Source organism: Pongo pygmaeus, chromosome 4 (genome assembly GCF_028885625.2).
Source record: "Pongo pygmaeus isolate AG05252 chromosome 4, NHGRI_mPonPyg2-v2.0_pri, whole genome shotgun sequence".
In the NCBI taxonomy this organism is placed as follows: Eukaryota; Metazoa; Chordata; class Mammalia; order Primates; family Hominidae; genus Pongo; species Pongo pygmaeus.
This window is the reverse complement of record NC_072377.2, coordinates 146,979,288-147,006,441: the sequence shown is the minus strand read 5'-3', so window position 1 is coordinate 147,006,441 and position 27,154 is coordinate 146,979,288. Positions and strand designations below refer to the sequence as shown.

Genomic DNA, 27,154 nt, shown 5'->3' with positions numbered 1-27,154 from the left:
CAGGCTCCCAGAGAGCATTCTTTTTTTTTTTTTTTTTTTTTTCTTTTTCTTCGAGACGGAGTCTCGCTCTGTCACCCAGGCTGGAGAGCAGTGGCGCGATCTCGGCTCACTGCAAACTCCGCCTCCCGGGTTCACGCCATTCTCCTGCCTCAGCCTCCCCAGTAGCTGGGACTACAGGCGCCCGCCACCACGCCCGGCTAATTTTTTGCATTTTTAGTAGAGACGGGGTTTCACCGTGTTAGCCAGGATGTTCGCGATCTCCTGACCTCGTGATCCACCCGTCTCGGCCTCCCAAAGTGCTGGGATTAGAGGCGTGAGCCACCGCGCCCGGCCAAGAGCATTCTTAGTCTTAGGGAACACGTGCTGAACTATTTATGTGTAAGGAGTCATAATATCTATAGGTTCCTTTCAAAGAGTTCTGAAAAACATTTGTTTTCCTGTGTGTGTGTATGTGTGTGCACATATATACAGCAAGGGTGAGGAGAGAATATGGCAAAATGTTAATCAGTGAATCTAGGTGAAGGTACATGAATATTTCATTGTACAATTCTTTGTGTTTGAAGTTTTTCAAAATAAAACATTTGGGCCGGGCGTGGTGGCTCACCCTGTAATCCTAGCACTTTGGGAGGCTGAGGCAGGTGGATCACCTGAGGTCAGGAGTTCGAGACCAGCCTGACCAACATGGTGAAACTAAAATACTACTAAAAATACAAAAATTAGCCAGACATGGTGGTGCACACCTGTAATTCCAGCTACTCAAGAGTCTAAGGTGGAAGAATCACTTGAACCTGGGAAGCGGAGGTTGTAGTGAGCTGAGATCACACCATTTGCCCTCCAGCCTGGGCGACAGAGCAAGACTCCATCTCATAAAATAAAATAAAATAAAATAAAATAAAATAAAATAAAATAAAATAAAAAATTTGGTAAACAACTTGAAATACAATACAGGTTGAGCACCCCAAATCTGAAATGCTCCAAAGTCCAAAACTCTTTGAGGGCCAACATGATGCTCAAAGAAAATGCTCATTGGACCATTTTGGATTTTGGATTTTTGTATTTGGGATGTTCAACCAGTATAACGCAAATATTCCAAAATCTGAAAAGCTTCTGTTCCCAAGCATTTTGGATGAAGGATACTCAATCTGTATGTAAAGCTAATTCAAGGGCTAAACACTATACTGAAAAAAGAAAGCATCTGTCAGATCAAGACAGAGGGGAAGGCACTCTAGGGAGAGGGGATGGTGACAGCAGAGGACTTGGAGCAGTAGCTGGTACATCAGTGAAGGCAGGGACTTCATCCGGATTGTTCCCTTCTGTATCCCCACACATGGAACTGCTCCTGGCACAGACTCTGCACTTGTGTGGATTTGACAAATGAATGAAAGAGTTAAACAGTGTCATTGATGTAGGGAACTGCAAGCAGGGCAGACTACAGTGAGCATAAGGTTTGCATTAAGGAGTGAGAACTGGTTTGGCTGTGGAGGCAGGGGGCCTGGTCATGGAGGCCTTTGTATATTCTGCCAAGGTCCTGGGGCTTTATCCTATGGGCAACAGGAGCCATGAGCAGGAGGCAATGCCATCAGATTAGCATCCTGAGGGACCACCCTGGCAGTCAGATGTCACATGGAGTGATGGAGAACAGGCCTGGAGGCAGCAGACAGGGGTACCAGCCAAGATGCCTTTGGCTTCCTTAAACACAAAACTCTGACTCAAATCGGCTGAATTTATCAAGGGACGTATTATCTGGTATAGCTGGAAGCTCTGAGATGACAAACAACACGGAAGACTTATTCAGTGGCTCAACAACATCACCACGGACCCAGTTTCCCTACCGCTCTCCTTCTCATCACTTTACTTTTCTCTGTGGCTGGCTCTGCCTACAGGCTGCCTTTTCTCATCTTCAAGAGATGGCTGCAGCAGTTCCCAGGGTGACATCCAGGCATCCAGGCACAGTGATGACCATAGACAGAAGGGTACCATCTCTTCTATGTATCTTTTTTTTTTTTTTTTTTTTTGAGACAGGGTTCACTCCCATTGCCCAGGCTGGAGTGCAGTGGCATACTCTCGGCTTACTACAATCTTGTCCTCTCCGGCTCAAGCAATCCTCCTGCCTTAGCCTCCTGAGAAACTGGGACTACAAGTGCACACCACCATGCCTGGCTAATTTTTGCATTTTTAGTAGAGATGGGGTTTTACCATATTGGCCAGGCTGGTCTTGAACTCCTGACCTCAAGTGATCCATCCACCTCGGCTTCCCAAAGTGCTGGAATTACAGGCATGAGCCACCATGCCTGGCCTCTTTTATGTATCTCTTTCTTAGCAAGAAAACTTTTCCAGAAGCTTCCCAGCAAACCCTCCCTCCCATCTCACTGGCCCCGATTGGGTCACACACCCCATTCCAAAATCAATCATTATCAGAGGATAAGGTTACATGTCCGGCTTAGAATAATTTACACATGGTGGGAGTCAACTGCTATGAATCATCACTCGAAACTCTTGAAAGGCTACTGGACCAGGCAACGGATGCTAGCAGCCCAAGCTACGATAATGGTGGTAAGGGGTGGAGAGGTAAGAATAGATAAGATTTATTTAGCAAGCTATGTTGGTAGAATTTAGTGAATGTGGGAGGAGGAGGGAAAGGAGGAAGGAAAGGACACCCTCCTCCACATTTCCAGCTTGGGTGAGCAGGTTAGAAGGAAGTTTTCTAACTGAGATAAGGTACACGGTGGGGAGGAGAGGTGGGTTTGGGGAAGAGATGGTCTGGGGCAGGCTCAATTTGAAGTGCCCATGGGCATTGGAATAAAGACATTGAACAGTCAGTGGAGTGCAAACCATGATCCCAGGGTGGTGGTCCATAGTCAGATCTAGTTCTCAGATGGGCTTTAGTTCAGAAAGATGTTAAAAAAAAAAATTGAACCAACATTTACTCTTTAAGAGATTCCAAATAGGGTTATGTATTTCTAGCTTCTGTGGGAAAACTGGAAAATCTGGTGACACTGGCTCTGAATTCCTATGCATCAAGAGTTAGCTGGAGCCCAGCAGCAGCCACTCACTTTGGCTAAAACCAGCAGCTCTCTGGTCTGCCACACTCACAGTCAGTTTCATTCATTTTCTTTACCTGCTTGGCCCCTGAGGACATTTCCATCTGACACTTCTGATGGGGAAGAGGTCTGAGCTGCAGATATACATCTGGGAGTCACCGGCATTTAGGTGGCAGCAGAAGCCGTGACTGTGGGTGCCATTGCCCAGAGATGAAGTAGAATGAGAAGCAGTCAGGGAAGTATCCCTGGGGCCATCAAGTTTTTAGAAATAGAAGAGAAATTCATATAGAAGAGAAAGAAATAGTCAAATAAATTGGGGCAGAAGTAAGAAAGCTTGAAGTCTCAAAAGCTAAGAGAGGAGAGTTTGAAGCTGGAGGCAGTGCCCACCTGGGCCAGGTGCAGCAGGGAGGTCCAGAGACAGGAGGAGCCAAAGGAGACACAGCACTGGGGAGATGAGCTGTGGGTGCCACAGGGAGCGTTTCTCCCTCGCATGATGAGGGAATAAGCCAGAGGGCAATGAGTTGGGTAGAGGATGAGGGTTAAGTGGACAGAGTTCACATAGACTACTTGGGTGAGAAAGGGAAAAGAAAGGTGGGGTGGAGGCTAGAGAGGATATGGGGCCATGGGATGATCCCTTTTAAGGATCAGTGAGACTTGGACATCTTAATGGGAGAAATAAGTCACTGGTGAAAGAAAGGCCATAGAAATGTACCACACAGGGATGAACAACAGAACCAAGTCCAAGAGGAGGTGGTGGAGGTGAGGAGCAAAAGAGTCAGGCACCAGTGGCTGGATCCACCAATAACAGGAGGGGCGTCCAGGCCTCCAAGGCTGGTGCATAGCAGGGGACACTAAACCTGAGTGTGTTCAGAAATCTGATGGCTATCAATGGACCTTTCATGATGGAGGTGGTGGTGGGGTGGAGAAATCAGTAATCTTTCAAAGGAACACTCCAAGGTGCCCATCTTTTTCCATTTAGTGTGAAGGCTGGGGTGGAGAGGTTTATCACTCACAGGTCCTGACTTATAAGCAGCAATGGGTAAAGAGCAGAGCAAGCCCTGGAGGCTGGTTTTCAAACCCTTGGAGGCTAAGTTCCTATCAGCAGAGGGGAAGGAACGTGCAGGCACAGTGGAATGATCATTCTTCCTGGGAGGCAGGAAGCTCTGGGAGGGGAGGCAGTCACAGCATCACACACAGCCTTGAGAGCTGTAGACAATGGAGCCCTCTCTGGTACACATCCTGGTTTGGGTGAGTGTTTCACCCCTTTTCCTACGCTTAACTCACTCCAGAAGCATCCACCATAACCAAGATGGACTAAACATAACTCCACTCTTGCAGATGCCCCATCAACTCACAGATGCAAGTGGTGTCATCAAAGCCCCAGCATGTCACCCAACTGTTAACACCAATCCACATACAGAAAATGAGCATGCATTCCTGTTTGCTGGATGTTGCACACATTCTTTAAACAGAGTAGGCACTTGGGTGCCACCTTTATTCAAGGTCTTCAGGTTTCTTTTAGGGGGGACATCTGCCATAGCAACTTTCAGTGGGCATTTCTTTCCTGATGAAGCTTTCTATCCTGGGGAGCCAGGGAAACTCCAAGGCAATGGAGTCCCCTGGCAGCTCACTGTCACAGGTCAAGGTTTTGATTATGACAAAAAATAAAAAGAAGATAAAAGAAGAGAAGCCCCTCATGGTTTGTGGCTGCAGCATTACAGGGCTGCCAGAGACCTCAGAGCATGGGTGTCTTGGTGGTCCACATTCTGTGATCCAGGGTAGGAGCCCTGAGGAGTAGGGAACTGCCCACCAGAAGAGCTCTCACAACACACTCAAGCTTCTTGACGTACAATTCCAGATGTCATCTCTAAATTCACAGTGACCTTCTCCCTAAACTATGTTTTGATACAGGGCGAGCAGAAGCGAGGGGTGATACACAGCAACATCGGTGAGCATGAGCTCGCAAGGAGGCAGTGGCCTCTGCGCCCCCTCTTCCTACCCATATCTTAACAAAATTTCCTAAGGATAATTATTTAGATTGTCTCTCTTTTGTGTCTTATGTATTTAACGGCAGAGCTGCTATGAGGCAAAAAGAAACAAACAAACAGAAAGCTCTTTTTAAAAAATTCAGGAGGAGAAATATGCCAGGAAAGGCTACTATTTGACATTAGGCATTCCCGGGATAACTAGGATTTAGCTAACATAAAAATTTCCATGTTTTAAAAAGTATCTCTGATTTTAAAATAATAACAAATCTGGCTACAGCCCTTGCACTGGAAAAATCAATACTCTTTTATTCCTGTAAAAACTAGGGCATTAAAACAGAATCCAGGCTAGAAGAGGTGGGTATGCCGGCATCATTTCACCTGTTTTGAATTATGCAGTTAAACCCGGCGTGCATTTCCCTAGAGGGGGCACAGACGCTTCTTCCTTCAAGAACATGCGAAACATCCATCTGTCAGAAACAATTTTGGGGTATTGAGGTGCAGAGACGGAGAATAGAACAGACCATCCCTTGGGATTCCTGCCCGTACAGAACAGTTGTGTCTCTGCTAGATGCATGCACCCATTATCATTGATCAACAGTCCCCTGCCACCCACGCTGGGGACACGGTAGTCCACGTCCTCAAGAAAGTCATCTTCTCCTGGCAGAGCCAGATGCCCAGATAGACCATCCCAAGACAATATCACATTGTGAGAGTAGAATGTTGATGAAAACCAAAACCAAACGCTACAATTAACAATACAGATTTATGGAAAGGGGTGCCATTGAGAACCGACCTCTGGTACTACCACGGGCACTGGGGGCTTAAAGTGTTTCTCACATAACACAGCAGCCCCTGGGGGTAGCTTTCTTATCTTTGTGTTACTGAGTGACGCCTACGGTCCCCAAGGTAGTGAAGGGCAGAGATGGGATTTGAACCCAGTTGCTCTGATTCCAAAGTCCCTGGTCTTTTTATACCAAGCAACATCTTAAGCACCATTTTTAAAATATCACATTTCCCGATTCCCTCACTGAATTTTATTTGTACTTCTCTTAAGGCAATTACAGGCTGGGCACGGTGGCTCATGCCTGTAATCCTAGCACTTCAGGAGGCCGAGGCAGGCAGATCACTTGAGGTCAGGAGTTCGAGACCAGCCTGGCCAACATGGCAAAACCCTGTCTCTACTAAAAATACAAAAATCAGCTAGGTGTGGTGGCAGATGCCTGTAATCCCAGCTACTTGGGAGGCTGAGGCATGAGAATTGCTTGAACCTGGGAAGCGGAGGTAGCAGTGAGCCGAGATCACGCCACTGCATTCCAGCCTGGGAGACAGAGCGAGACTCCATCTCTAAATAAATAAATAAATAAGTCAATTACCTTAATCTGAGCATGGAGTCATTTATCAATTTTGCTGAACTATAAACTTCAAAGGCAGGAATGGCATCTCTTTACATATTTTGAGTTTGTGTATAATTGTTTAGATTAGGTGTGCCCCTTGGAGGTGGTGATACAGAAGCAGACACCTGAAAGAAGTGAGAGCAATCCCTGAGGGTATGGCGAAGTGGAAAACCTCCAGGAAGAGGACACAGCAGATACAAAGGCTCTAGGTTAAGGGGCAAGCATGAGAAGCAAGACCCCCACTCTGCCTACCCCAGTCATTCTGCCTTCTTACTCCACACTGTTTTTCTTCAAAGCACTTTTCACTATTTGACATTATACTTGTAAGTCTACTTGCTTACTATTTACACCCCCCCACTAGACTTTGAGCTTGATGAGGACACAAACATACTCTGATTTCACCACTGCGGATCTGCAGCACCTAGAACAAGTCTGGCCTGTGGAGGGAACTCCATACACATGTGTTTAGGGATGTGCAGAGCATTGTCCGTATTTTTAAGTTTGGCTTATTTTCACCAAGCACTTATGTACACCCACTGAGCTAAGCACTTCATATACATTTCGTTATTTAATCCTCACAAAAAAATCTATTGAGGTAAGTACTATTATCCCAATTTTACAGAGGGTGAAACTGAAGTCAGTAACTTGATTCAGCTAGTAAGTGATGGAGCTAGAACACAAACCCAGGTCGGATTCCAAAGCCTGTACCCTTTAACCAAAACATTATTCTAATCTTGCTAAGCCTACAGTGGCCACCACAGTGTCATATACACGAGACGCCCTCAACAACTATTCACTGGATTGAAATAAATATATTCAGTGTGGAGGAGAGGGCATTCCCAAAGAGGACATAACCTAGAATTTGGAGATTAGAAGATGCCTTATGCTGGTGTGGAAGCTAAAAGGGACCAGTGTAAAAGAAATGTGGTTAGCTGAATGAACGTTTTCCTCCAGAAACTTACCACATAAGCATTGATGCCTAAGTGCAGGGCTCATGTGACAAGGGTACATCCTAAAGGCTCCTAGACTCAAAAAAACTCGAAAGGAAGACATTGATTTCAATTCGGCTCAAAAGGAAGACATTGATTTCAATTCAGCTAATGGCACGGAAGGTCTGGCCTCAGAAACTGTCATACCATGTGAGGAGAAGTAGTTGCAAGGACAGAAGTTTTTGGTGACTCAAAGGCGGATGACAAAAAGGGAGAACTTGGTAAGAAGAACATGTCAGAGCTTACCCAGGAGGCCCTATATCTGATGGGCTGGAGTGTTTTGGTCTGTTGGAAGATAAATGACAAAGTGGAAGCTCAAATGGTCTTCATCCAGACAGGTTAGATAAAATATCCCACAAAGACTCCCTAGCTTTTTGCTTTGATTTCAGGCTTGCTAAGACGGATTCAGTTCCTGGATTTTGAAATTGAGACTCCCAGAACAATCATCCTGGTTTCTCCATCCTTCCATTGATAATTTAGCATTCTGTTTATGGCTCAGGGTCTTGCTGCCAGTAGGTGAGTCCCCTAAGCCTGATCAATGCTGGAGGAACTGGCGAGACAGAGGTTCCTTAGCCAGGGAGCCTGCGAGGGAGGCCTTAGACTGAGGATGCCACAGCATCTGCAGGTCCAGCTCTGCCTTTGCCTCATCTATGGTATGAGGAAAATGATGATTCCTACATGTCCCAGGTATGATGACAATCAGGAGAGATCATGGCTATATAGACAAATCCACTGATCTAGGAGTTCTGGTCACCCCTCAATAACACATCAATCTTCAGAGGGAAATTAAGACTTTTCTTCACTTTTCATCTTGGCACTTATCTAAAGTTTTTTTTTTTTCTTTCCATTTACCATGAACACAACTTGGGTTTTCCAATAGCCAACCACATTTCCCTACTCGCAAATAGCATCCACAGGTTTAGCCTAAGCACAGGCATTTGGGTCCCCCATGTCCATATTTTGGTCACTTCTTTGAGATCTGTGGTTGACAAACATCCAAGTGCCTTTGTGGGTGCTATTTCATGGAATTCTTCCAACAATACCCAAAGGTAGTAGGAAAATGGTTACTTCCCATTTTAAGGAGGAAGAAACAGACTCCAGGAGGCTACACAAGTGACTGGAGGCTCTGGGTCCCAGAAGCCAGTGAAGGTGGAGTTGGAATCAAACCCATGCTGCAATCCCATGCCTTGGAGCTCTTTCCCTAAAGGACACCATGAGCTACCCAGGTCCTGTCAACACTTAACCCTCTAGACACCAGAAGACCCAGGATATGAATTGAACATCAGAGTATTTATGAGCAAGTGTTCAAATCCTGGCTCTCCTTACTTACCATGGTGCTTTGTACTAATTCCCTAACCTTAATTAAGTTCTCCATTGTAAAATAGAGAGGTTAAAAAAAAAGTTACATGGCACAATCCTGAGTGACCTGGAAACTACTCTCAAGCAGCACTTTTAAACTAGCTAACATTTTTAGAACCTGACAGTGCTCCAGGCACATTCTCATAGGGGATAGCACTAGCTGGGCTCATCCCAGGCTCAAAGTGAGGTGTGTCCAACCTCTGAGCCTACCACAACCCCCTTTTCCTTACTTCCTCTTGTAACTGCCCTGCTGTGTGAGTTATTATTCATCCTTCCAGACCCTCAGCCTCTCAACTACTTTAATAGCAAACACAGTTCCCTATTATATGCTCCAACCCAGGCAAACAAGAGACCGAAATACACTTGGGAGCCCTCAAAGTCAAGGAGCATCAAGGTGCTGGGAACATGACCCCTCTGACCCAGGTGTTGAAATGTAGGGGCCTTTACCTAGCCCCTCCCTTCTCTCAACCACCAAACAGCTATCCAGACTCAACAAGGGCTTCAACCACATGCAGTATGGTCTCTAGGGTGCCTGGTCTTTTTTATTCAACCTCCACAATGCCCAGCACATTTGTCTATCAATGCGCCAAGAAGAGGCTGACCCGCCCCCCTCTTCCTTTGAAGCATTTTAAGACAAAATACATTTGATGGATCAGGCAGACTACCCCTCAGACTCTACCTCTGGGCCATTCCAACCTCCATGGTTGCCTCCACTGTGATGCAAGGTGGACCCCCTAAGAGGCGGCTCATGCACTGGTCCACAGTGGCTGCTCCAGAGACAGGTATGTTCAATGACTGCTCCCTCAGAAAATGATACCACCCTGTCTCTCAAGGCAGAAATAGCTGGGAATCATCCTTAATTCCTGCTTCTCCTCAGTCTCTATGCCCATTTTACGTTGGGTCAACTCTACATCCAAAATACATCCCAAGCCTGCCTGGCTCTCCCCACTTCCACTGCCTCCTCTTTAGGTTCAGCTGTCATCAACACTCACCCTGGCTCCTGAGCAGCCCCACAACTGGTCTACCCCCTTGGCCCTCTGGGACTCTGTGGCACAGTGCTCCTCTTTGTGGGGGTTTGAGAATACAGCGTTCCATCCACAGACTCCCTTGCAGCTAGGCTGGCCATGTGACCACATACTTGCCAGTAAAATGTGAGTAGAAATGATGCAAGCATAATTTACATCACTTGCTTAAAAGGAAATTGCTTCCCAGGATTTCCTCTCTTGCTCCCTTTTTTGTGGGCTGAATGCAGACTTGGAGCTGTACCAGCTCTGACCATACTAGTGGGCACAGAAACCTAAAGGAAGGTGAACAACAGGATGGAAGGAGTTTCAGTCCCACAACGATCTTGCAGAGTAGAGCTGCTTACTAACCTGGATCTCTCTGGTGTGATGAGAAGAGACTGGAGAATTGTAAGGCAAGAAGCAGAGATCCATGTCAAGACTATTACAGAAACCCACACAAGAGATAGGAGCATTGGCAAAGGTGATAGTATTGGAAATGGTGAGATGTGGTCAAATTCCTGATAGATTTTGAAGATACAATTAGTTGGGTTTCCTGATAAATTCTACTTTGGGCATGAGAGAAAGAAACACCTCAAAGATGATGTCAGGGTTTTTGGCCTGAGCAACTGGAAGGCTGAATGGCCACAAACTGAGATGGAGGAAAGCTGAGGGTAGAGCCCGTATTTGGAGAAAAACTGAGAGTTAAATTTGAACATTCTTAAGAGTGGAGATTACCAGAGCCTGAACTTGGGGTCAAGGCGGACTGGATTTGAGTCCTGACTCTGACACTCAACTGCATGATCTTGATCAAGGTACTTAAATCCTCTGTGCCTCAGTGGTCTCATCCATGAAACAAAGACTAATAATAGCCTCCATCGCATAGAGCTGATACAAGGAGGAAACGTGTGCATTCCAGACTTTCTTTTGTGCTGTTTGATTCTTCAAAAGGGCTCAGAACATTTGAGTTCAGGAAGAAATCTTCCCTCACCTCCATGTCTGCTTATCCCATCTCAAATAACACTAAGCCCCCAAGATTTTGAAAGTAGAGATGTGGCTGTCTGCTGTGGTTTGAGGACAGCTGTGAGGAAGCTTTCAAAGCAGCTGGTAGAGGCATATAACCAGAACATTTTCTTCACCTCAGATTCCTGGCAAAACAAGGCCTGCAGTTAGAAGGGAAAGGTTTTAATTACCAAGCCACCTGTCCAGTCATCTGAAGCCAACCCAGTCCTTGGGCTGGTTCCCTGTGGGCAACGGGGCATTTAGGGGAACCATGCTCACAGTCCCTAATGTCTTTCATATTTCATAGCCCTGTATAATCAAGCAGAAAATTAACAGCTCTCAAAAATGCTTCCGTTATTGTTCCCTTTCCCCATTTGTTACTAAGGATAGAGACAGACATTGAGGGTTTAGGTCATAAAAAGCTTGAATTCCATCCTTTCCTTTCATGCAATCAGGATAAGGTGACCTCTAAAACCAAATGATCTTATGTTCTCCAAAGCTAACTATATCCCCCCGAGATCCTCCTCCAAATGGAAATAAGTGGTTTCTGAATTATACATTGTCCATTGACTTTTTTAGACTTATAAATATATGAAAGGTGAGTTGGTTATATTCAAACTTATAAAATAATAATCAAAATTAATAGAAATTCACTGGCACCATGACTCATGCCTATAATCCCAGCACTTTGGGAGGCCGAAGCAGGGGGATCACTTGAGGTCAGGTGTCCCAGACCAGTGTGGCCAACATGGCAAAACCACATCTCTACTAAAAATACAAAAATTAGCCAGGCGTACAGGCATGTGCCTGTAATCCCAGCTACTCGGAAGGCTGAGGCAGGAGAATCCCTGAACCCGAGAGGCAGAGGTTGCAGTGAGCCAAGAGCGCACGACTGCACTCCAGCTTGGGTGACAGAGTGAGACTCCATCTCAGAAAAAAAAAATTAATAAAAATTCCTGACTCTTGGCCAGGCGCGGTGGCTCACGCCTGTAATCCCAGCACTTTGGGAGGCCGAGGCAGGTAGATCATGAGGTCAGGAGATCGAGACCATCCTGGAACACGGTGAAACCCTGTCTCTACTAAAAATACAAAAATTTAGCCGGATGTGGTGACAGGTGCCTGTAGTCCCAGCTACTCGGGAGGCTGAGGCAGGAGAATGGCGTGAACCTGGGAGGCGGAGTTTGCAGTGAGCCGAGATCGCGCCACTGCACTCCAGCCTGGGCAACAGAGCAAGACTCCGTCTCAAAAAAAAAAAAAATGAATGAATGAACAGAAGAAAGAAAAGTAAAAGTAATGAGCAATTTTGGGGAGTGCCATTTATTTATGCCATATATGAACATACTTTCCAAATGTGGCTTTTTTTATTTTTTAAGGAATAGACAGAGGCCACAGAAGAAAATGAACCCAAGTAGAAGAGGTGTCAGGATTAAACTGCAGAAGGGATGTTCATGATTCATTAAAGCAGTCTCTACTTTTTCTTGGGCCCATCACTAGACTGTATTTCTCATATTCCTTGCAGTAAGCTGCGGCCATGTGACTGAGTTCTGGCCAGAGATATGTGGGCAGAAGTGATGAGTGTCACTTCCAGGCCTGGCCCACTAAAACCTCTCATGCATAACCTACCATGCCCTTTACCCTTCTGCATGGTCTCGGAAGAGACATGTTGACAATGGTGGAGCCATAAGATGGAAGAAAGCTGGGAGCTTGAACCACCGCTTAGAGGAGAACCACCTGCTGATTAGAACATCCAGTGAGAAACAAACATGTATGTATTAAGCCACCAAAATACGTTAGTAGCAGCTAGGGTTACATTAACTGATATACAGCTCAAATCTTACCCATGTCCCCCACACAGCCTCACTCTGGCATTTGCAAACACTGAGTTTTCCCAAGACCATGTCAGAGGTTATAAGTCTAAGTCAATCAACAGACTAATGCAATCAACACACTATACCTGTGTTAGCCCTGTTCATCTCACTCTCATGAATTATTTAACCGACAAGTGATATTCTCACTAGGAGTGCATTATTCCGTAAAACAGCATACACCAAGAACACGCTGTCATTTTTTTAAAAAAGGCACAAATTATATTTAGCAAGATACAAGCTCCTAAAGAAATAACGAGCAGAAATTAAACAAACCAATTAGTGTGCCATGGTAGTGTTGCCACAGAGAACGTTCCCTCTGCCAACTGGCTGTGAGCTCCATGAGGGCAGGGACGTGCTTCTTCCTGCCACAGGGCTATTCTCTCTGCCTGAAATGCTCTGCCCCTCCTCGCCCTCTCCTTCACTGTCTCCTCGGCCTGGTTATTCCTACTCGTCTTTTAGATTTCAGCACAAGAATTCCTCCCAGGTATCTCTGTTTTACTGTATCAGAGCACCATGTACCTTTCCTTCTGTGCAGTTTTACATTTCTTGTAAGAATTTCTTCATAGCACCTGTCCATATCTAAAAATATCCTATTTATTTGAACACGTGTTAATTATCTGTCTCCCTATAACCCTGCCAGGGTCCTTGAATCTTTCATCCACAGCTATCTCTCAATGCCTCCTGCAAGAGAAAGCCCTTAACACATAGGCTGTATAAATAAAGGAATGTGTTACATATCTTGATTCCCATTTATTTGATTTTATCCAGTCAGTCCAATCACTAGGTTAACTTTTTTCTATTCATATTTTAACATCACATTATAGAAAGATGGACAGCTGTTAATATCGGTGAGACAAAAAATCATAAATTAGATGCTAATAATACAGAATTTAAAACATACTCCGTCATTTATTCTTATGCCTGAAAAATGTGTATTTAGTGCCTTCTCTGTGCAAGGAACTATTTCAGTTGCCCTAGGGAAATATTAAGATGAATGAAATCAAGTTCCCTGTCCTCAAGCGGTTTACAAATCATGGAGCAGGAGAATATTTTATAACATTAATGCTGAATTTTTCTCCGGGTTTCCATGGCCCTTGCCCTATTCAGTCAGCAGGACTATTTTGTGTTTCTTGCCTTAGGGATGGAATGGATGACAAGCAGGAAGAAAATTTCTTTTGAGCTTCAAAGTCTACACCCTGTTGGGAATGGAATGGACTCCGGTAATTAACACTTTGGGGGAAAATACATGATAATATAAGAACAAGGCTTCCTGACCCCACAGGAGATTAAAGTCTCCCAACCAACCGCCAAACAGGATGAACTCCAAGGGAGGGGGAAACAGCAAAAAATTCCAGACAGGTTTGGAAGCTCTGAGAGCTGAGGTGACCCATTCCTAGGGGAACTGTCAAGACCTCAGAGAGGCAGGGCTGCATTAAGGCATCTGGGTGCTAGGCAACCATGCAGAGTTCCCTTGCCCCCAGCATGGTGTGGGGCAGAAGGGTCCCATGGGCCTAAGGGAGATGACAATGCAGGAAGAGCAGAGTTGCAGGACCTAACGAGGTCTTGCAGAGGGAAACAAGGGACAAAGAAGCATACTGTCCAGTCCCTGTGACTAAGGACTGGACAGGATGACGTGCATTCTAGCAAATAGACAGATAACACCTGAGGACCAGATCCCATCTTGCCTTGGCCCTAATCCTCTAGAATATAGATGCTGCCCTGAGGCAAAGGGAGTAGGGTGGGGAATGGGATGGTATATTCACAAGCAGAAGGGGAGTTCAGAAAAGAAACTTAGTTAAAGAAAATTAAATTGACTCTGTGGCACTGGGAGTGGCACCTGCTACACAGAACTGAAGAGTTAAGGTTTGTACTAATATAACTGCCAAAGGCAGAGATCATCATCATGCTATGATGTGTAAGGACAGCTATGCAGTTGGGGAGCCACAGAAGGCTTCAGGGAGGGGGTGAAATGTGAGCAGGGGTCTCGGGCCATTAAGACTTTTCAGAGATGGAGATAGTAAATAGGGAGGTTGGAGAAAAATGCATTTCAGAAATGAGAAAGCTTAGTCAAGGATGCAGGGGCAGGAAAGCTTTGCATACATAAAGCAATAGCTCTTCTGACTTATCTACAGCTCAGGGTATATGCAGGTGAGAGTTCACTATCAGTCACTTAGTGGAGAGCCTTAAGTGACAGACCAAGGAGCCTGGCTACTATGTGGTAGATAATAGGGAGTTACTAAAGGTAACTGAGCAGTGGACTGAGACAATCAACGCTGCCTTAAGAATACAGAGCTGTCTGGGCCGGGCACAGTGGCTCATGCCTGTAATCCCAGCACTTTGGGAGACCGAGGTAGGCGGATCATGAGGTCAGGAGATCAAGACCATCCTGGCTAACACGGTGAAACCCAGTCTCTACTAAAAATACAAAAAATTAGCTGGACGTGGCTGGGTGGGGTGGCTCACACCTGTAATCCCAGCACTTTGGGAGGCTGAGACGGGTGGAACATGAGGTCAGGAGGTGGAGACCATCCTGGCTAACATGGTGAAACCCCGTCTCTACTAAAAATACCAAAAAATTAGCCAGGCATGGTGGCAGGCACCTAGAGTCCCAGCTACTCGGGAGGCTGAGGCGGGAGAATGGCGTGAACCTGGGAGGTGGAGCTTGCAGTGAGCCAAGATGCCATTGCACTCCAGCCTGGGCAACAGAGCGAGACTCCATCTCAAAAAAAAAAAAAATTAACTGGGCGTGGTGGCGGGCACCTGTAGTCCTTAGCTACTTGGGAGGCTGAGGCAGGAGAATCACCTGAACGCAAGAGGCGGAGGTTGCAGTGAGCTGAGATCGCACCACTGCACTCCAGCCTGGGAGACAGAGCGAGACTCTGCCATCTCAAAAAAAAAAAAAGAATACAGAGCTGTCAAGAGTTGGAGGAAAGAGAATGAAGGAGAGGGTGACAGCCCAGGCACTAAGACGTAAAGGACTGGAAGTGCAATTGGAGCTATAGGAATGGACAGAAAGAGGCTGATGGAGACAGGGTTGGGCATCCTTGGCAAGAACTGATGTCAGGAAACAGGGAGGAAGGAGTTAATGATTGATGCTTCTAAGGTTACAAGGATGAGGAGGTGGGGAAAAGCAAGGTTTAGGCCTGAAGTAGAATATGTCAGTTGGAAATATGGATCTGGATTTCAGAAAGAGAGAGAGTAATATCAATAGTTGACATTTGTTGTCAGAGCTAGAAGAATTTTTTTTGAGAGACAGGGTCTTGCTATGTTGCCCAGTCTGGCCTCAGACTCCTGGGTTCAAGCAATCCTTCTGCTCCAGAGTTACAAGTCACTGGGCTATAGGCACACACCAGAGTTGGAAGGGATTTTAAAGATCCCCTAGACTACTGCTTCTCAAACCTTAAAAGTGTACATATGAATGTCACTTCAATAAAAAATGTAATAAATTCCCCCCAAAAAAGTATGTCCATCATTGAGGATCTTCTAAAAATGCAGATTCTCATTCAGGAGGGATGGGGTCTGAGATACTGCATTTCTAATAATTCTCAGGCATGCTGAGGCTGCGGTCCAGAGACCACACTTTAAAGAGTAAAGGACCAGACCAGTATTTCCCCAAGTATAATGTGGATGTGTCTGAGAGCACATATGAGGATTTTAGGTGATTCATAGACATTCTATTTAAAGATCTATTCGATATTTGCTTATAATAGTGATGTGAAGTTTTCTTTAAATGCATTCAAGTATTAAAAAGTTAATTTGAAGAAATATTAAATAAATAACAATGGAGGAGGCAGGCAATGGTGGCAGAAATTGGGCAGGTGGCCTGCAATTAGTAAAGTCTGGGGCATGCTTGTAGGAAGCTTCTGGGGGTACTTGTAGGAAGAGGGGAAAAATTTTACCCTACTCAGGATAAAATCCAGTTTAGAGTAAGTAGTCGTGATGCAAGAGGAAAAAATGCTGCTTGATGGAACAAGGTGACTAACAGAGAAGGTGACTGAGCATTTCCGGAGCCTATGAGCATTTCCGGAGCTGTGAGCCCAGCACTGTACTGTAATGTCATTTACTCTTCATGACTCTATAGATATGTATGTTACCGTGATCCTAATGAGGACACTGTGGCTCAGAGAGGTCACCCTAGGTCGCACACCCTGAGCATATGTAAGTATCACAGCCAAGACTTGAATCCAAGTGTGTGTGACTCCAGAGCTGCACGCTTAACTTTTCTCTCAATTACCCTATTCAGCAGGCTGGAGACTTATATAAAATTCTCTTTTCAATGCTGCTGCTGCTATTTTTCTACTAAGGCAGCTCGGTGTGGCTTTTTTTTGTTTTTTTGTTTTGCTTTGTTTTGTTTTTTAAGACAGAATCTTGCTCTATCACCCAGGCTGGAATGCAATGGCATGATCTCAGATCACTGCAACCTCCCCCTCCCAGGTTCAAGCGATTCTTGTGCCTCAGCCTCCCGAGTAGCTGGGATCACAGACATGCACCACCATGCCCAGCTGATTTTTGTATTTTTAGTAGAAATGAGGTTTTGCCATGTTGGCCAGGCTGGTTTTGAACTCCTGGCCTCAGGAGATCCACCTGCCTCAATCTCCCAAAGTGCTGGGATTACAGGTCTGAGGTACTGTGTCCGGCCAACTTTTTTGCATTAATGTCAGCAAGAATTGTGTGAATTCAAATTCATTTAATTGTTTTGTAAATCAGGTATTATCATTCCCATTTTCTTTTTTTTTTTTTTGAAATGGAGTCTTGCTCTGTCACCCAGGCTGTAGTGCAGTGGCGCGATCTCGGCTCACTGCAAGCTCTGCCTCCCGGGTTCACACCATTCTCCTGCCTCAGCCTCCCAAGTAGCTGGGACTACAGGTGCCCGCCACCACACCCGGCTAATTTTTTTGTATTTTTAGTAGAGACGGGGTTTCACCGTGTTAGCCAGGATGGTCTCAATCTCCGGACCTCGTGATCTGCCCTCCTTGGCCTCCCAAAGTGCTAGGATTACAGGCGTGAGCCACTGTGCCCAGCCTATCATTCCCATTTTCAAGATGACAAACTGAGGCTTACCAGAGTTACACAGTCAGGATTCAACACTTGGGTCTCTCTGATTCCAGGTTCAAGGCTTTTCCAACAAGCCCACCCCAACCCTGCTCCTCTTTGTGTGTTACCGTTGCTAATAAACAGACTTTCCTCCCCAGGCTGGAGCGACTTCCTACCATTTGCCAAACACATGCCCCCCACCTTGCTCTCTGCCCTGGTGGACAGATGACACCATTTAAACCAATTCAGAGTTTAACCTATAATCTTGGTGTCAGTTGGTGGCTAATAGCTGCCTTGTAAGTTTAATAGGTGCACCAGATCTCCGGCAGGTGCAGACAAACCACAAAGAAACACACTCTGAATCTCTGCATGCTGGAACTGTCCCTAGATTACAAACCAAACTGCATGTAGCAGTGCCATCAGGCAAGTCTCCTAAGTTTTGTCAGGAATGCTACAAAGACTTTTTTAAAAACCAACCTTTGTTTCAGATGTTACTAAAAGGAAAGGTACTGTAAATAACTCTCATATGGGGCTGATCAATTGCTTTTCTAAACCAAGATCTATTCATACAGCATTATAACCAAAACCTGAAATACTGTTATTTTGCAAGGAGAGGGCATTCTAGAAGCAAGGATTTAAGCATCAGACAAATAAGATTTACTCCAGATTCTAGTCGAAATCCCCTTTAATTTATGTTAAACATGGTATTTTAAGCCATCACTAATTTTCCCTTCAAACAGGACTTCCATCTAGAAGCCAGGCCTTCCGACTTCCCTTTGTCGTCGATTCCCACAGTTCCAGTCCCTTTCCAGGCTTCCAGGCTACTTTACACAAATGCTTTCATCTCCATCAGTGGCTTTCCTGTTCAATGCATCATGACATTAGCATGGTTCTTCCCATCGTTTTCCATCTGGACCCCACTCACCTAACAAAGTCTGCTCATCACTCATAGGCACACAGAGTCTGCAGGAGTGAGAGTAACAGGGCATCATGAAGGGACTGGCCAGGACACAGAAAACCCAAATCCTACCACAAATCAGCCACCCTTCCCCATGAGGCCCCAAGGGAAAGGGGTGCAAGGAGGACAGAGCAAGGCAAAGCAACACCTTATTATTGGCTGGTTGGCCTCTGGCTCCGAGTAGAACCCCAGCAACACTGGCTGGGTTGCGAGCTCCCTCACTGGAGCTAGCGAGGCTTGAGTGCCCCAAGGGGTTTTCTTGAATGCCCACCCCCAGACCCAAATCTGCGCCTCCACCCAGAGCCAGCCACCACAACACACCAGCAAGGAGAAGAACAAGCAAGACAAATGGGGCAACGGACCCAATGCCTAGAACGGAGTAAACGTAGGCCACTCCCCCAGTCCTCTCCAGCCAAAGGAGAGTAAGGGTGGACCCTGGAGGGAATGAATGGGAATGAATGAACAGACAGACAACATGACAAGGGGGCAGGCAAAAAAAGAACTGTCAGGCCTTCTTCTCTCAATGGGGCAGGCCTCAGTCCAAGTTATTTCTCAGCCTCCTGGGAAGGAGGGCAGACAGGGCAAAAATAGGCCCCATCTCTTACCCTCAGAAGCAGAGAGTGGGGAGACAGCAGGAGAGAGGTCCCTGGAGGGAACAGGAGTCCAGTGCTTAGGGGTCTGGCCACACAAAATCAGAGTGAGAAAGGCCCCACAAGTCTGTGCATCCAAGGCTGTAGAGCCGAATGCTCCATCCACCTCCCCCAGCCTCCTCAACACAGGCACACATTCTCACCTGCACCTGTGGGCTGTGGCAACACTTCCTCAATTCCACACCTAGAAGGGGCCAGCTGGGAAGTTAAGGTGCTGAGACAGACCTCCGACTCATTCTCCTAGAGAACCATGTCACATAGCCGTCTATGCTTCTAAACCTCGTTTTTTTGGTTTTATTTTTATCTTTTTCAGCTTTATTGAGGTATAACTGTTAAAACTGTATATATTTAGGCTGGGTGCGGTGGCTTATGCCTGTAATCCCAGCACTTTGGGAGGCCAAGGCGGGCAGATCACCTGCGGTCGGGAGTTCAAGACCAGCCTGACCAACATGGAGAAACCCCATCTCTACTAAAAAAATACAAAATTAGCCAGGCATGGTGGCACATGCTTGTAATCCCAGCTATTAGGGAGGCTGAGGCAGGAGAATCACTTCAACCTGGGAGGTGGAAGTTGCGGTGAGCCAAGATCACGCCATTGCATTCCAGCCTGGGCAACAAGAAGTGAACCTCCGTCTCAAAAAAAAAAAAAAAAAAAAAAAAAATTGTATATATTTAAATAGTATAATGTAATGATTTGATATATGTAAATATTGTAAATTGATTACCCCAATCAAATTAATTAACATATCCATCACCTGTTTTTTTTAATGAGGTTTAAGGTTTACTCTCAGCACATTTCAAATATATAATACAGTATGATTAACTATAGTCATATCAGGCTGTACATCAGTGCCTCCGAATCTGTTCATCCTATGACTGAAAGTTTGTACCCTCTGACCAACATCTCCCCATATCCTCTGCCCCCCACCCAGCCCCTGGCAAATGCTTTTCTACTGTTTCTATGAGTTTGAATTTTTTTGTTCTGAAATATAAGTTTTTCCTACAGGTTTGCCCAAGGGGCTAACTGAACAAAAAGAACTTGGAAGGGGCTCAGCCATGTTCCCTCCACCAGCTTGCTGATTCCAGGGTGTTTTCATCAAGCAAAACCCAGGTACTCCGCGATGCTGGGCAGAAGGTGGCAAGCGTGGTGGGTAAGAACGCAGGCTTCAAGTCAGATGGCCGGGGGGGGTCACACACCAGCTCTGCCACTTACTATGTGGTGACCTTGAGCAAGTTAGTAAACCTATCAGTGTCCTCATCTATGAAACAGGCAGAGCAATAGTAGCAACCTCAGAGTTGGGTGTGAAGCTCAGATGAGACAATCCATGTAAAACACTGAGCCGCGATGATGATGGTGGCACTGTTATTATTATATTAACACCACTACTATAAGAATAATAGGCCAGGTGCAGTGGCTCACGCCTGTGATCCCAGCACTTTGGGAGGCCAAGGCTGGAGGATCACGAGGTCAGGAGATCAAGACCATCCTGGCTAACATGGCAAAACCCTGTCTCTACTAAAAATACAAAAAATTAGCCAGGTGTGGTGGTGGGCACCTGTAGTCCCAGCTACTCAGGAGGCTGAGGCAGGAGAATGGCATGAACCCAGGAGGCAGAGCTTGCAGTGAGCTGAGATCACGCCACTGCATTCCAGTCTGGGTGAGAGAGCGAGATTCCGTCTCAAAAAAAAAAAAAAAAAAAAAAAAGAATTGCATCAATAGCATCAATATTGACCTGCGTTGTCAGAGCTGGAAGGAATTTTAAAGATCCACAAACCAGTGGTCCCCAACCTTTTTGGCACCAAGGGCCGGTTTTGCAAAAGACAATTTTTCCAAGGTCCAGGGGGTTGGGGGGATGGTTTTGAGATGATCCAAGTGTGTTACATTTATTGAGCACTTTATTTCTATCATTATTACATTGTAACATATTAATGAAATAATTATACAACCCACCATAATATAGAATCAATAGGAGCCCTGAGCTTGTTTTCCTGCAACTAGATGGTTCCACCTGGGGGTGATGGGAGACAGTGACAGATCATCAGGCATTAGATTCTCATAAGGAGCACATAACCTAGATCCCTCACATGCGCAGTTCACAACAGGGTTCCGCTCCCACAAGAATCTAATGCCACCACTAATCTGACTGAGGCAGGGCACAGGTGGCAATGTTCACCTGTCCACTGCTCATTTTCTGCTGTTTGCCCAGTTCCTAACAGGGTCTGCAGCCCAGGGTTTGGGGACCCTTGCCCTAGACCGTTGCTTCTCAAACCTTACTCCAGCTTCACTCTGGATTGCCATGGCTTCTAGGGGCAATGGAGTGTCCACTTTCCTGTTTGTTGCTTTTGCTTCTCTGCAACTGCTGACCCTTGTCTACCAAGGTGCATTCAAAGTCTTTCTTCACATCACCACAGACTCTCTCACACATGGCGTGTTTGGGGCAAGGTTAATGGGCCATAGGAGCTCTTCATTGTGAAGACCACAAATAGTTAACCAAATGTCCAACTCACCTCTTTTTCTCCCCACCTCCACTGCATTATATGAATTTCTTTGAAGGGAAAACGTGGATTTGCTCAGCCTTCTTCTAGTTCATTTATTCATACTCCTACCTCCAATAAATACTCTGGTAGTTGTTACCATATTTGAAGAAATGCTATAAGCAGAATTGTTAAATATAGTAACAGAACAGCGATTTATACCTTAAACAAATCATTCCAACAGATGGGACTTAAAGCATTTATTATCCCTCTCTGGTCTGGGACTTTTCAAACACGCATTTCCAGCCGGCCAAACTGGGAGCTATTTGATAGTACCTCTCTGACCAATTACATACTAATTAAAAGAACTTGGTGTGGGCTAGAGGGAGCAGCTTTGCATATGGACTTTAATTACTGGGCTCCAGTTTTGCCAAGAAAACACAAAGAGCTTTTCTGGCTGGAAGCTGAGGCTTAGAATGAACATATGGCTTGCGTGGGAGGGGAGGGTTGAGAGTGTAATCCTAAACAGGAAGTGGAGTATTTCCCCCCCTGTAATCGCCTGGAAGTAACTATGTACCAGGGTCATCCAAAATCCCTGATTCAGTGCCCGGAACAAAGGGCAGCCTGAGTGGGCAGTGAGCTGCCACTATGGACCTGTCATTCAATCCTGGGGTCATCTCTGGATCAGGATTCTTTCTTGTCCCTCTGGCCTTTTCCTGTTGTTTTTTGGATCAGAACCTCATGTCTCTTCCCAGGTTTCACAGAGCCTGGAGTAGGTAGCCCAGTATTAATTTTTGGCTCCCCAGAATCCATTTCCCTGCCTCCTAGTTATGTCATCCCAAACTCCCCAATGCTCAAGGCTCAGGCAGGGCTATACCTCGAGCTCCAGGGAGGAGCATGTGGCCCAGTACTGATCAATTTAATCCCTCTGGCCAGAGTGTTTGGTTCAAGGATGAGTGTTCGCACTGAACCAGTACAATCAGCATGACGCTCAGGACGTGTGTGGGAGCTCACACTTGGGTAGCTATGTTTTTCTATGCAATTTTGGGATTGAAAGGTGATGACTGGAGCTGTGGCAGTCATCTTGCTGCCATAGGGAGGAGCAGACCTGAAAATGGAGACAACCCACGGGAAGGGGGGAGAGAGAGAGAGAGACAAACACACACACATACACACACACACACACAGCACTGGAATAGCATCTGAGGGCCTGGATTAAGCTGTTGCTGAATGAATCCACTCACAACCTTTCAGTATTGTAAGCCAATGAATTCCTTTTATGCTTAAACTGGCTTCAGTTAGGTTTTCTGTCCATTTGCAACTAAAATCATCCTATCTGGTAGCAATAAGATCAGGAGGCAGAAGTTAAAACAACAACTATTCAACCTAACAGAGATCCAGCCTACCAAGAACACACTTGCTACAGCCTCTGTGGAGCCATAGAGACCTCGGCCAGAGTCAAAGAATTATAGAGGTGGAAGAGACCTTGGAGACAACACATCCTGTTCAACCACCATTGCTGACTTTCTTTCTCTAACTGGGTATGTACCTGGAGGTCCAGGGAGGAAGGACAGCACATAGTAAGCAAGAGGCAAACTCTTCTTCCCCTTGCTGCCTCAATGCCTTGTATGAGGCTGTTGCTCAATAAAACCTTTTTGACTGAACATTACGGACCCAGTCACCAATAACCAACCTCTCTCTCAAACATGCAGCTAGTAAACAGCCTGCTTTTTTTTTTTTTTTTTTTTTTTAACAGCATCTCACTCTGTCACCCAGGCTGGAGCTCAGTGCTGAGATCTCAGCTCACTGCAACCTCTGCCTCCTGGGTTCTAGCAATTCTCATGCCTCAGCCTCCTGAGTAACTGGGATTACAGGCGCGTGCCACCATGCCTGGCTAATTTTTGTACTTTTAGTAGAGACGGGTTTTCACTATGTTGGCCAGGCTGATCTCGAACTTCTGACCTCAGGTGATCCACCCACCTTGGCCTCCCAAAGTGCTGGGATTAAGGTGTGAGCCACCACGCCCGGCCTGCTTTTCTTTTTACAAGGCATGTATCTCTTCCAGTAATTCCCTGAGTGGATTACTTTCACCTCCTACAGCAGTTTGTCTCTCCTTCCTTCTGTTTCTTTGCTTGACACTACCTTCTCATTTATTTCTATTCTCTATTTTGCCCTTTCCTTTTTTGCTCAAAACCTTTCTTTACTTCTTGATTCCACATTACTTACAGGCACTTAAGAATCTACACATTGTTGGCCGGGCGCAGTGGCTCACGCCTGTAATCCCAGCACTTTGGGAGGCCAAGGCGGGCAGATCACAAGGTCAGGAGATCACGAACATCCTGACTAACATGGTGAAACCCTGTCTCTACTAAAAATACAAAAAATTAGCCTAGTGTGGTGGCGGATGCCTGTAGTTCCAACTACTCAGGAAGCTGAGGCAGAATGGCGTGAACCCGGGAGGCGGAGCTTGCAGTAAGCCAAGATTGCACCACTGCACTCCAGCCTGGGCTACGGAGTGAGACTCCGTCTCAAAAAAAAAGAATCTACACATTGTTCACTTCTCCATCCTTTAACTTCTACTGCAAACCCTGAATTACCTATCCATCGTCACACATCCTCTAACCTATCCTCACACACAGTTCGACTGCATTAAAAACAGCTATTTTTTTTTTACACCCTGTCCCCAAGCAAACACACACACACACACACACACACACACACACAAATCAATTTCTCACAACTGAGTTATCAACATCTTTACGAGAGCCAAAGGATATTTCTTCCTAGAATCAGATCTCGCAGCCACCCAAGATATTTTTACATGGTTCAGGATGGTAGTGGAAAGTAAATCTAATTGTCCATTTCTTGCCAACACCTTGTAGGACATGATCAGTTATTTAAACTTCCTGTGACTAAATTCCCCTTATTTCTGTGACAGATTAATGCCATTTGCCAGCATACAATGTTAGCCAAGTTCTGGTAACACACAGAGGGAAAGCTTCATGTAAACATTAAGCAAAGTTATTACTCTCTGGACTCCAGTATGCAATTGGCACTTCTTAAGAATTACAATTATTATTTTTATATTCCTTTTAGAGTGTCTTAGGAACTTATAGGTCTTCAGAGAAAAAGCTGTGGGATTTTGGATGAGAGTCACAAAATCATTTGCTCTCTAGTCCAAGTGAAATCTTTTCTTAGAACTTTGGACTGGGAAGGTGGAAAGTTAATTCAGGATATAAAATAAACAAGTGATACCTTGAATCTATGCAGCCTCCCATTGCAAAAATCGGCAACTGCTCCCACTTAGCACTTAATCCTCAGTGCCTTCTTTTACTGGAAGTTGTTCTGAGGAAAGGAATACAAATAAAGAAAAATTTAAAGAAAATGTAAAATGGGTACAAATTCTAGGCTTCCTTTCTTATTCCCATTGTTAATATAACTCTATTTAGACAAGTTCCCTAGAAATCTTTCTTATTCAACTTCAAAACTGTAATTACTTATAGAACTGAAAAAAAAATCTACCTTTCCCAGCCTCACTTCTTCACTCTCTTTGGAAACAAGTCTGTGTACCTTCTCAGACACCCTCCACAGCTTCCTTCTTCCTTTCTTTCTAGGCCAGGATCCCATCTGTCCTGATTGCCCCTCTACCCCTAATGGTCTGAGGTCCGGCTTCCTGAGAGGCCACTGAGAGGATGGGTGATACAACCCTGAGCCCCCAAGGAGTGCTTTACCAATGAGAAACAGGAGCCAGGGCAGAGTGCGAAAGAGCCAGATTCCTGTTTCCTTCTTTCTCCCGCTAGGCTAAGGCCGGACTTCTCTCGTAAATTGTCTGGAAGAGCCCTGCATGCTGAGTGATCTGCATGATCCTTCATGCCTTATTTTGAAACAGTAGCCAGCAGAAAAAAAGAAAAGGAAAGAAATTCATGTATCCCATCGTCTCTCCCTGTGCCCCACACACCCTCGCCCTGCGATTTCAGCTCCCAGATGAAGTTTTAGCACCAGGGTCCTTGCCTCCGACTCTGCTTTCTGGAGGACCAAAGCTGTTTATTTTCTCTAGACCAGCATTTTTCAAGGCGTGATCTGCAGACCCCCTGCATCAGAATCCTCTGGGGTACCTGCTAAAAAGGCAGATTTCCAGGTCTACTTTAGAGATTCAGATTCAGTAGGCCTGTGGTGGATCCTAGGAATCTGCATTAACAATCTCCAAAGTTGACTCCTAAACACTATAAAACATGAGAACCACTGGTCCAAGTTCCTCCAGTGTCCCCCAAGCTCTGCGAATAGGACTTTGTGGTCACCCAGGCTAGAACTGCAGCACGTGCCGCTTTATCCCTCATTCTTGCTGGGTCCTACTGATATTTACCAATGTAATATCACCAGCTTCTGCACTTGCTCTCTATTCTCCAATCCCACTGTCCTCATTTGGGCTTATCTCCTATTACCTGGACTATCATCAAAGCTTCCTGAATAGGCTCCCCAGTTACCTTCCAAAACATCACTAAAATCAGGGATAAGGCTGCGAATTTCCTAGAGCATCTAGAAAAGCACAGTACAAGAAGTGGGTATGCAACTTATCGGAGAGATGTATGAAGTCCCTGAGGTGATGTGCCTTCAGCTGGATACAGTCAGGCCTGTGCTAGATTTGTGATCCTGCCCATTTGCTGTGTTTAGTTCTTATGTCATTGCTACACTTGTTTTACTGATCATGACAACATGTATGGTCAACTCCATGTGAGGAGAGGTCAGCTCATCTATATCTGTGCAATCCTATGTATCTAATGGGGCACACTGCACACAGTGGGTGCTTTACACAGGCTACTGACAGTCAAGATAACAGGGATATAAAATTCACTTTCTTTTTTCTCCTCCCTTTCAACCTTCCCAGACCCATGTTACTCAATCTCCCTTCTGAACTTGATAAACACTTCTAACATAGCTTGAAAACTCTCCTAGGCTCCCTTCTGCAAGATTTTGGCCAAAATCCATTTAGGTGCACCTGCGTTCTGTTTATTTCCTTCTTCACTGTCTATTCTTTCTGACATGAGAAACTGAATATTCTTCCTTATAAGGATACAAATTATATTGCTTAACTGTGATAATTATAACTAACATTTATTAAGCATTTACCTTGATCCAAGCCCTTTCCAGGCATTTCTTCAGTCTTTTTTTTTAAGACAGGGCCTCACCGTCACCCAGGCTGCACTACAGTGGTGTGATCATAGCTCACTGCAGCCTCAACCTCCTGAACTCAGATGATTCTCCCACCTGAGCCTCCCAAGTAGCTGGGACCACAGGCACATGCCACTGTGCCAGGTGAATTTTTTTATTTTTTGTAGAGACAAGGTCTTTTATGTTGCCCAGGCTAGTCTTGAACTCCTGGGCTCAAGCCATCCTC

The 27,154-nt window shown here is 45.5% G+C and overlaps 1 long non-coding RNA gene across 1 annotated transcript in view; it reads right to left on the bottom strand.

The window, feature by feature from the left end:
- LOC129036938 (uncharacterized) overlaps positions 1-27,154 on the bottom strand; it is a 257,911-nt gene that overhangs the window by 94,096 nt on the left and 136,661 nt on the right. The window contains exon 4 of the long non-coding RNA XR_008502690.2: positions 25,015-25,104. This is a non-coding gene — a long non-coding RNA (uncharacterized LOC129036938). The remainder of the gene's footprint in view (positions 1-25,014; positions 25,105-27,154) is intronic.